Below are 12,500 nucleotides of genomic sequence, written 5' to 3'. Positions count from 1 at the left end.
TAGGTACAATGTCTGAAATGTTGGGGGTCGGAAGCCAGTCGATTAGATCGATACCAGTGGGCAACTGGTACTTAATTTATCGAACCCGAAAGGATGAAAGGCAAAGTCGACCTCGGTGTAATTTGAACTCAGAACGCAAATACAGACAAAATACCCCTAAGCGTTTCATCCGGTGTGCTAACGTTTTTGCCAGCTCGCCGCCTTGTAATAACCACATTTATTCTTTTCTACTCTAGGTACAAGGCCCGAATTTATTGGCGAAGTGGGCAATCGATTAGATCGACCCCAGTACGCAAAAGGTAATTAATCTATCAAACCCGAAAGGATGAAAGGCAAAGTCAACCTCGGCGGAATTTGAACTCAAAACGTAAAGAGAGACGAAATACCGCTAAGCAGGAACGTGCTAATATCCCTGCCAGTCACCGCCTTGTAATAACCACAATTATTGGCTGCGTTGTTAACTCGTCTGTCATAATGCCCTGAGTTATGCATCCCGATTCTCTCTGTCTTTACTTTTAATGTTATCAACTTTTCTTTTCAACTTTTCGAGCTCGGCCAAAAAAAAAACCAAAAAAAAAAAAAACGATTGGCTGCCAGAACCAGATGCCTTGAAGCATTTTAGCATGTCTTTCTGTTTTGAATCCAAAACCAGCCATGGGCCAACTTCGGTGATAGACATAATCTATCATCCGGAAAGCATACTCCACCGTGAGTGTGACGATTGAAAGGCCTATTGGTTATTTTTCTATCTGACAATATATGACCCGGGGCTAAGGCGGCGAACTGGCAGAATCGTTGGCACGCCGGACGAAATGCTTAGTGGTATTTCGTCTGCCGTTACGTTCTGAGTTCAAATTCCGCCGACGTCGAATTTACCTTTCATCCTTTCGGGGTCGATAAATTAAGTACCAGTTACGCACTGGGGTCGATACAATCGACTTAATCCGTTTGTCTGTCCTTGTTTGTCCCCTCTATGTTTAGCCCCATGTGGGTAGTAAAGAAATAGGTATTTCGTCTGCCGCTACGTTCTGAGTTCAAATTCCACCGAGGTCGACTTTGCCTTTCATCCTTTCTGGGACGATTAAATAAGTACCAGTTACGCACTGGGGGTGGGGGGGGGCAATATAATCGACTTAATCCGTTTGTCCCCTCTATGTTAAACAGAGACCCTTGTGGGCAGTAAACAAATAAGAAACGTTAGCACGCCGGGTGAATTGCTTAGCGGTATTTCGTCTATCTTTGTGCTCTGAGTTCAAATTCCGCCGAGGTCGACTGTGCCCTTCATCCTTTCGGACTTAATAAGTTAAGAAGCAGTTTCGTATCGTTGTCGATCTACTCGACAAGCCCTCTCCCCCCAAAATTTCGGGCGTTGAGCCTACAACAGAAGTAAATATATGACTCGGGACTACAAAACATTGCTGGCGCCAATCAACATAATGCCAGAGGGTTACTTCCTACAGCATAGAATGTGATCCTGATACTCTGGATATAGGTATAAATATAGTGATGAATCTGAGATTGCAACAAACGGTTAGGTAATCTACGTACTTCTAATGTCTCACCGATGTGACCGTCTCTAGACCAAACAATAGAAACAATAACAAGAATAAATACATTTCTATTCGATTATGACTGTGTATCGTTTTGAGATGTATTTGTACGATTCTCTGTTAGAGTGATCAAACAAGATGGAATGGTTCTTAAGCATGTGAAGTATAGCAGAATATAGTATAGTACACATACATACACACAGACGCATAGACACTTAAACAGACACACACTTACACACACACACATACACATGTATGTTATGAATATATATATATATATATATATATTTATATATGTATTTATGAGTATATATATATATGATTATAGAAACAGGTATGTGTATACAGATACATCTGCACACACACACACACACACATTCACACAAACCTACACACACAGACATTTACTTATACGTTCATTCTTCGGAAACTAATCATTTCGTTTTATATGCATTGTTAAAAAACAATAAGATACAGAAACCAAGAGCAGCTTAATAAATAAATGAAGAAATAAATAGACGTAAAATGAATAGAAAGCCAAAACCGAAAAAGAAAAATACAAAAAAAATAAATCATAAAAAAGAGCTCAACAAAAATACACATTTAATCAGAATTCTTTGATTTAGCAGTCAAATGTTGTACACTGTAATGATATTGCATATATACAGAAATTGACTGACAAAGTGGTTCTTTGTCCGCTCTCTAAGGAAACGGTTTGATGTCTTTAGATGATAAATGATACAAGACAGAGGAAAGTTTGCATAAAATTCTTGGTGTCTTGGAGAAGCTATGATATATCGCGTATTGTTCAATTTTGTTTCAATCGTCATTCTCCGAAAGAATAAGAACCTCGGATGATCCCACGTCATTCATCTTTAATAAGTGTCTAAATAAGTTTTTTTTTTCTTTTTGCGTGTCTTCGCTGATGTTATTTTTTGGAAAAAAATTATTTTAGGTATTTATTTATTTGTTTTTCCATCTCGTAATAGTAGTTTTTATTGCATATATGAGCTGTGTTTGTGTGAACATGTAATATGTACACACACACACACACACACACGAACATACGTTACACTCATATACGCACAAACACACACACTCACAGAAATATATGTATATATAAATATATATATAATATAAATATATATATATATATATATATATAATATATATATATATATATATATATAATATATAATATACATGTATGTATGTATATATATATATATAAATATATATATATATGTATGTATATAAATGTTTAAGTAGTTGAATGAATCATCCTAGTATGGTAATTCGGTAACCGATAACCGGGTAGCAATTTACGTCAGAAAGCACAGTTTGAAGCTACATGCCAAGGCAGAAATCACGTGCTTTCGTGTGGAAATTGTGTGTTTTTTTACTATAGATAAATGAAAGTATATGGAGTCGAACGGCGATTTTAACAAAATTCCTTTATTCTCGACATATGTTTCGAAGACTGCATATTCCCATTCCGAAGGAATAAAGGGTGCATTATGCCGGAACTTATGTCATCACTTATGTTCCTTGTCTTTTCTGATGAGAAGACGGCATAATGCACCCTTTATTCCTTCGGAATTAGGAATATGCAGTTTTCGGAAACATATGTCGAGAATAAAGGAATTTGTTCAATCGCCGTTCGACTCTATTCTTCATTTTTATATATGTATATATATATATATATATATATATATATATAATATATATATATATATTATATATATATATATATATAGTTATCCAAACAAGAAAACACAAAAAAAAAAACACCGCAACGCGAGGACATGGAACAAATAAAGTATCATTGGTCGCTCAGACATACGCACAAACACACACGCGCACACGCAGAAATATGTGTATATATATATATATATGTTTTCTTTTTGTTCTTTTTGTTTGTTTCAGTTATTTGACTGCGACCATGCTGGAGCACCGACTTTAGTCGAACAAATTGACCTCACGACTTATTCTTTGTAAGCCTAGTACTTATCCCATCAATTCTCTTTTGCCGAACCGCTAAGTGACGGGGACGTGAACACACCACCGTCCGTTGTCAAGCGATGGTCGGGGGACAAAAACAGACACAAAAATATCCCCCACACATATATATACAACGGGCTTCTTTCCGTTTCCGTCTACCGAATCCACTCACAAGGCTTTGGTCGGCCCGAGGCTATAGTAGAAGACACATGCTCAAGTTGCCACGCAGTGGGACTGAACCTGGAACCATGTGGTTGGTAATCAAGATACTTACCACGCGGCCACACCTTTGCCTACATACAGTATATATATATATACATATAAAAGGGATGACCTGTAAGTGGACATCCATTATGCTACAAGTACATCCGCTATTGACTTAACGCTAAGAAAGGAATGTTCTCATGAATATTTAGCAAATGCCAGAACGTCTTTCTCACTTACATTCTGACGATTGGTAAATTTTCTTGAGAACGTTACTTTCTTAGTGGTAAGACCATAGCGGATCTACTTCTAGCATAATGGATGTCCACTTACAGGTCATCCCTCTTATATCTATGTAATATAATTTTTTCTGAATCCTCAGATATTTCAATATGTTAGACCACTTGTTTTAAATTAATATATACATATATATATATATATATATATATATATATATATTGAACTGTGGTCATGCTGTGACACTTCTTCAAACGTTTAGACTAAGCACTCATCATTAGTACTTACATAATTTCAGCCTGATGCTTACTCTAGCTGTCTCTTTAGTCGAAGTGCTACGTTACAGGGATATAAAGCATCACAGAATGTCAAGAGGCAGGCTGCCGACCACAAAGACATGCACGCGTACAGATACAATACATACATATTATATATTATATTATGTGCAGGAAAAAACACAAGGTGAAAAAGTTAGACTACAGGAGAGCAAATGAAAAACTATACGAAATTTAGGGGACGGGAAATATAGGTAAAATCATGATACACGTAAGATTTGCAGCTGATTTCCTCATCAGTCAATGACCCATAATATTCAACGTTGGAGGCGCCAGAGCAGTAAGCTTCTGGAATGTATACAAAGACAGCTAGCAAATGTATACAAAGACAGAAATATATAAGACATATAAATACAACAAAGAGTTATGCATATATAAAAGAACGAAACCTTACGGCTATACAACATTCCAATAAGAATAATTATACATATACTGCATATACAATAGAAGGTGCATTTCAGCTACCGAATTAACTTATTGAGGTGGCGCAAATGGAGAGAGCCCAGACCAGAATGACCTGTCTGGTCAAAGTCAGACCGTACAAGGACAGCATTGCCTTGGCCGGACACCGGTCAGTAGAAAGGATGTATTGTAGAGGGCAGAGTGTTTTCTGAAATAGCCTCGAGCCGACCAAAGTCTTGTGAGTGGATTTGGTAGATGGAAACTGAAAGAAGCACATCGTAAATATATATATATATATATATATATATATGTGTGTGTGTGTGTGTGTGTGTGTTTATGTTTCCGTGTGTGTGTGTACTTGTCCTCTCCGCCATCGCTATACAACCAATGCTGGTGTGTTTACGTCTCCGAAACTTAGCGCTTCGGCAAACGAGACCGATAGAATAAGTACAAGGCTTACAAAAATATAAGTCCTAGGGTCGATATCCTCTGTTATATGCGGTGCTCTAATATGGCCACAGTCAAATGACTGAAACAAGTGACAGAATAAAAGACGTCTCTGTGACCTATGCCATGTTGAATGTTTAACTTACATGATAGAGCATTGTATTTAATATATATATAGGAGAAGACACTTGTAGGGGCTATGGCAGAAGGCACCCGTGCAAGCTGCCAAACAGTAGAACTAAACCCGGAACCATGTCATTGAATAGCAGCCTTCTTATCACAAAGCCACATCTGAGGCTACGAGTATTCTCTTATTTGTTACAGTCATTTGACTGCGGCTATGCTGGAGCCCCGCTAATTTACGAGGACGTAAACACACCAGCATCGGTTGTTAAGCGATGTTGGAAGAGACAAACAGATACACATACACACATAAATATATTTATATATATGTGTGTGTGTGTGTGTGTGTGCATATGCGTATGTATATATATATATGTGTGTATATATATATATATATATATATACATATATATATATATATAGAAAATAGTAAAAAGTGAAAAAACTACAGAAGGCTTGTTTTAAAAGGTTAAAAAATATATTTGAGTCAAATTGACATATTGACTCAAATATATATTTTTAACCTTTTAAAACAGCCTTCTGTAGTTTTTTTCACTTTTACTATTTTCTATATATTCAACCACGTGCTTTCACCAACCAACTTTCTTATATATATATATATATATAGATATATATATATCTATATATAAAATATATACATAATAGTAAATAGATGGTACAACGTGGAAAGCAATATCTAGTATTGCATTACTATTTTCATTGAAACGCTTTCACTGTTCTCGTTCTGTAAACGTTTTTGGCATTCAGACGAGTGTACTGGTATAGATGTGGCAACATTTGAAATATTGATGAGGTTTATGCAGCTGATGAGGATAAATCATATATACGATTAGCAACCGTATTTTGAAAAATCCGAAACCGGTACTGCATTATCCGTTATCTAGGACTTTCATTTTCAGATGTTCTTCCTAGAGGTAACACAATTTTTTTCATGTTTGTTGCGCACAAGCATCTTTACTAGTACATACACAGTGAAGCTATACATTAGCGTCGTATTTATTACGTTCGCTATTTTCCAGTAGATATCGGTGCTTCGTTGTACCATCTATTTACTATTATGTATAATTTTACCCTCATGGGCTATTCTTTACTGGAAAGTAATACTCTAGTATTGCATTACTATTTCCATATATATATATATATATATATAATATAATATATATATATATATATATATATATATATATATATATACGACTGGCTTCCTTCAGTTTCCGTCTACCAAATCCCCTCAGAAGACTTTGGTCGGCCCGACGCTATAGTAGAAGGCACTTGCCCACAGTGCCACGCAGTGGTACCGAACACGGGACCATGTGATTGGTAAGCAAGCTACTTACCACACAGCCACTACGGCGCCTATATATGTATATATTATTCATAATTACATACATACATATATACATATCTACATACATACATACATACATACATACATACATATGAGTTTACGGTGTTGGAGTGACAGGCATACATGGGGATGAGGTAAGGAAATGTGAATGGCGTTGGCAATAATGGAAACGTAGAGATGAAGATTTCAATCTTGAAATAAAATTAATCAGTTTTCATCTTATTCCTACCCATTCAGTGCAAAGTAAATGCTCTCCACTCATATCTCTTGACGAAGGTTATCAGTGAAAGCAATCGAAAGTAACTGCTGAATAATTTTTGTTACAAATCACCCCGCTCACCTCAGTGACCACACACACACACACACACACACACACACACACACGCACACACAGAAGTACACTTGTTTTCTCTTTATATTTTACCTCTAATATCTATCGCTATGATGTATTTCTATCTAGCTCTCTATCTATCTCTCTCTGTCACTCACCCTCTCTCTTTCTCTCTATTTATTTCTCAATCTATCTATCTACCTGTATTTATATATAATATATATATAGATATATATATATATATATATATATATATATATATATATATATATATATATATATATATACATATATATAAAATACATATATATATGTATATAAATATACATAGATACGTACATATATATATACATACCCACACACATATTCATACATATACAAACACACATACATATTTGTGAGCATTTATTTCAAGATTCCAATCTTCATCTGTACATTTCCGTTATTACCAACATTTACACTTCCTCGCCTCATCCACATGTATCACTGTCACTCCAACACCGTAAACTCACAAATATAAACATATATCTATGTATATATAAATAATATATCCATGTACTTGATTATTGTAGAATTTCTAGCGTCGCTATCTAAATTTTTATAGTTCCTTTTTATAATTTTCTGTCGTATGATCATATTTTAACAACAGTTCACCGAATGATTAAGTTACAAGTATCGTAGAACAGTTTAAAACCGCCATTTTATTAGAGTAATTGTGCCGTAATAATTTTATTTATAAGTTCTACGTTTTTGAGATTTTGACTTTGTTTTTAAATATTTATTTCCTGTCAACCTCTCGCATTGAATTTATTTATTTATTTATTTATTTATTTATTTATTCATCTATTATTAATAGGAAGGCAATAGGGAGTGAAATGGGTGGCGGTGCTGTGAAATCTAATTGACATTTACTCTCATCAGATAACTTGTCTACATCACAGAATATTCAAGCCACTTTCCAACCTCATAACGAAAGATACTGTCTCATAATTTTCTACGCATGTTCGAGTGTATGTATCCACGTATACACACACACACACATACACACAGACACACAAACACACACATTTACGCACACATATATATTACAAAAAGGGGAAGAGAATTTCGATTACCGCACTGGTGAGTTGTAATGCCAAATACTATATATATATATATATATATAGGGAGAGTTTACCAAAAAAAAAAGACAACGACAGGTGGTGTACAAAACAAACAGATGTATTAGTATAACGCTCAGGAATAGAAAAAGTATTTTACGTTTCGAGCCTACGCTCTTCTACAGAAAGGGACAAAGAAAAATACAAGGAGAGAAACAAGTCACTTGTTTCAATAATTTGACTGTAGCCATACTGGAGCTTCGCATATAACAGAATATATCGACCCCATATAATAAAAGAAGGAAAATGCACACAGTTTACATATGATAGAATATTGTAGTAGTCGACCGGTTTCGCTTTTCGGTAATCATGACATTGACATTACTGTGATTTCGTACTTTTTAAAGACGGTTTTTTTTAAGTTCATATTCTCTTATGAACCTTTGTGAATGAATCAACAAGTAGAGAAATTTGAGTGCAGGAAATTGGTGGTTGATAGTATTCGGGATAGAAGATGTAATTGCTCATTTTTTTGGTGGAGTAACATGAACTCATGATCTAAAGTAGTGAAATGAAAAATATAATGTGATAGATACGCGATCATGAATTGAAATATATACTGAAACCTAAGTTGGTTATGCATTCATATTTTAGCGTGTTCTGTATTTTCTATCAATAAATTTTCTTGCCATAATATTCTATTATTTAAGATATCTTAAAGCAATCTAAAGTGTGTGCATTTTACTGCTCTTATGATTATATATATATATATATTATTATATATATATATATAAACATAATAAATAATATTAGGGTAATAAGAATTATAGAAATTATTATTACCACTGGCCTAGCACAAAAAATTAGTCAATAGACTATATATTGTTCCCATAAAAATATCGTGTATATTAAAACACATCAAGAGGCTTCCAAATAGGAAAGCCTTGTGCTAGAAAGAGCAGTAGAAAGCTCAAACCAATAATTAGGGATAAATTATCGAAAGGAATGAAAATTAAAAACGTTTACCATCTGATTTAGTTCCTAGACCATGGTTTCTGACTAATTTCAGTAAAAAATATTTACTGAGGCCAGTCTTCAACAGTAGGTAGCTTTTAGATTTTAAATATACACAAAACTAGCATGTAAACTCGCTGCCTGTATATTCTAACGTTTCAAATCCACTACGCAGATGCATTTTATTTCCGGCGACAGAGAGGATTATTACCAGTGGCCTAGCACAAAATAAATTAGTCAATAAACTATATATTATTCACATAAAAAAATATATAGCCTACTGATTAATTTTTGTTTGTGCTAGGCCACTGGTAATAATAATTTCTATAATTCTTATTACCTTAATATTATTTATTATGTTTAAATATTTTTTGACAAATTTGTTCGAAATTTTACCGGCATCCTCTCCGTCGCCGGAAATAAACTGCATCTGCGCAGTGGATTTGAAAAGTTAGAATATGCAGGCAGCGAATTTACATGCGGATCTAGCTGTGTGTATATTTAAAATATAAATGCTACCTACTGATGAAATTTTTTATACTGAAATTAGTCAGAAACTATGGTCTAGAAACTAAAGTAGGTGGTAAACGTTTTTAATGTTCATTCCTTTCGAGAATTTATCCCTAATTAGTGGTTTGAGTTTACTACTGCTCTTTCTAGCACAATGCTTTCCTATCTGGAAGCCTCTTAATGTGTTTTAATATACACGATATTTTTATGGGAATTATATATATATATATATATATATATATATATATATAATATATATATATATATATGTAATATTTGGCATTACAACTCACCAGTGGGGTAATCGAAATTCTCTCCCCTTTTCTACTATATATGTTTTATCATCGCTACCGAATAATTTCACATTTATTTACAGATAAATTCCTCTATTTACATGATATCGAGGTCTCTTTCATTCTTTTGTTTTCTTGCCATTTCTATCAATATACATACATACATATATATATATATATATATATATATATATATATATATATATGTGTGTGTGTGTGTGTGTGTGTGTGTGTATGTGTGTGTGCATATAAATATATATATATATGTATGTATGTATGTACGTATAGATGCCTTTATGTGTATATATACATGTGTATATGTATCTTTATCTTTTGCTACTTGTTTCAGTCCTTAGTCTAATTGGGAGACAAAAATTGTCGTTCATTGCTTGAAAAATATTGTTCAGTGCATAAAGTGTCATCGTTGGGCCCAAGGCCTAATGAAGAACCCTCCGCAGGAGCTAGCTTAGTAGTCTCCTGATAGGGCGGCTTTTAAGCTAGTACAAACACACACACATAAATATATACATATATCAATACGGAGCAAATAATTCTTGAGAAAATAAGTTGCTGAGATATCATTGACTCTATTATTATCGAATATCCCTCTTCCACTACAATTAATCCCCATGTACCAAAATCGAGAACCCAGCACCGCCTCACCAAATATCCATGTCTTCTTTATAGAATTATTTCTGAATTATTTGTATAAATTTGAGCAATTCAACAATATGATTGATTATTATCATTAGTGTTTATCGCAGACAAATTTACATAAAATATTATGAATTTCCGTTTCAGAGTAATTCTTGAAATATTTCCAAATTTAAATGATTTTCCTTTCATTGTTAAAGTATTTGAGGATTTAAATGTGCTTTGGCTCGCTAGATACGATAAAATTTTCGAACACTCTTCAATAGTGACTATCTTGTTTTATGCCAACGACAACATTATTAAATAACTATTTTCATTTTTACGTCGGTAGGATGAATATCTTTTGATTGGTTTATTGACTTAATGAATTCAGCCAGAGGCTAAGGCCTAGCTGGGACAAAGCCTTTCATTGTGATTAGGTTTCTCTTCTGTATCATTTCTCATTTCGACTTCGAGCGACCTGCTCATATTTACGTCTCTCTGCCGCAATGTGGGTTCATTTGGTATCTCAGATAAAATGTGTCCAGATGTCTTTTGAAGACACCCACATCTACACCTTGCAAATCTCTGAGGTTGTTTGGTAGTATGTTGAATAATTGAACAAACCCTTATAGCCTAATCTGTTACAGTACTGGTGCTCCTTCTAGATTCAAAAGACGGGAGGCTTGGTAATATGCAGTGCCGCCCTGATCTGTGGTTGATATAGCTCTCAATTCCAAAGCTAAGATCTAGTCTTCGAAAAATCTTCCATTTTTATATTATTGCTTCTCTCTAGGGACGAGTAGCACATCTCCGCAAATTTTTCGGATGCCGCCGATATACGAGGTTCTCAGACTTATTGTTAAAGGCACAAAACTGAGTATTAATATAGTATTAGTCTGTCCTGTGTGTATGTTTTGTAGTGTTTAATGCATTATATATGCTTCTGTGGTTGCTGCTCTGGAATTTTGCTCACATTGTTTAGCGTGTAATGTTGGAGGAGCTGGTTAGGTTTCTGTATAACGGTCTTTGCAAACTTAGCTAATATTTCATGCCTTTTTCTATCAGTTTGTCATAACTTAGTGCCACTTTCAAACAGCTGGTCACCTTGAAGTTGTCCTCCTAACTCAGTATACATCAATCTCCATGCTCTCTCTCTCTCTCACTTTCTTTCTCACTCTCTCTCACCTCTCAGGTTCTGTAGTTGTACTTCCCACATATATACACACGTATATACACATATATTTATGTAGTTTTACCTACCGAACTAATTACATACATAAATATATACATACGTGCACATTAATTTACACATGGCTTGAATCAAACCTTGGTCGAAACATATCTAAGTTTATCTACGTTTATATATATATATATATATATATATATATATATATATATATATATATATAATATATATATATATATATATATATATATATAATATATATATAGCTATATTAAATCTCTGAGCGAGAAGTAAACAGCAGCAACATTAGAATCGTGAAGTAAGTTTGCCAACTAGATGTGATGGTCCCATAGAGGATGATGCTACTGTTCTTTTCCAAGCGCAAAATATTATATGCTTTTCCAGTGACAGAATGTCGCTGATCTCGGAAAAGGAGAAACAAGCAATATTAAATCTCATTGCTAGCTGGTGATTATCACAGGCTGATGAGAACTTAATACACAGAAAGCCGGGTTTGTGTGTATCACGTGAGGCTAGAGATGGGGACAATGATTTCCCTTCACAAATACTAATCAGACACAGTGTGTCGTGAACCAGCTACAGGAGATGTCTTACTGGGGCTATAAACAACAGTAGCATCTTCCTCTATGGGATCGCCACATTTAGTTGTCAAATATACTTCACTATATATATATATATATATATATATATATATATATATATATATATATGAATATGTGTGTGTGTGTGTGCGCGTGCGCG

The sequence above is a fragment of the Octopus sinensis genome, linkage group LG13, assembly GCF_006345805.1.
Source record: "Octopus sinensis linkage group LG13, ASM634580v1, whole genome shotgun sequence".
NCBI lineage: Eukaryota > Metazoa > Mollusca > Cephalopoda > Octopoda > Octopodidae > Octopus > Octopus sinensis.
This window is presented reverse-complemented; position numbering follows the sequence as displayed.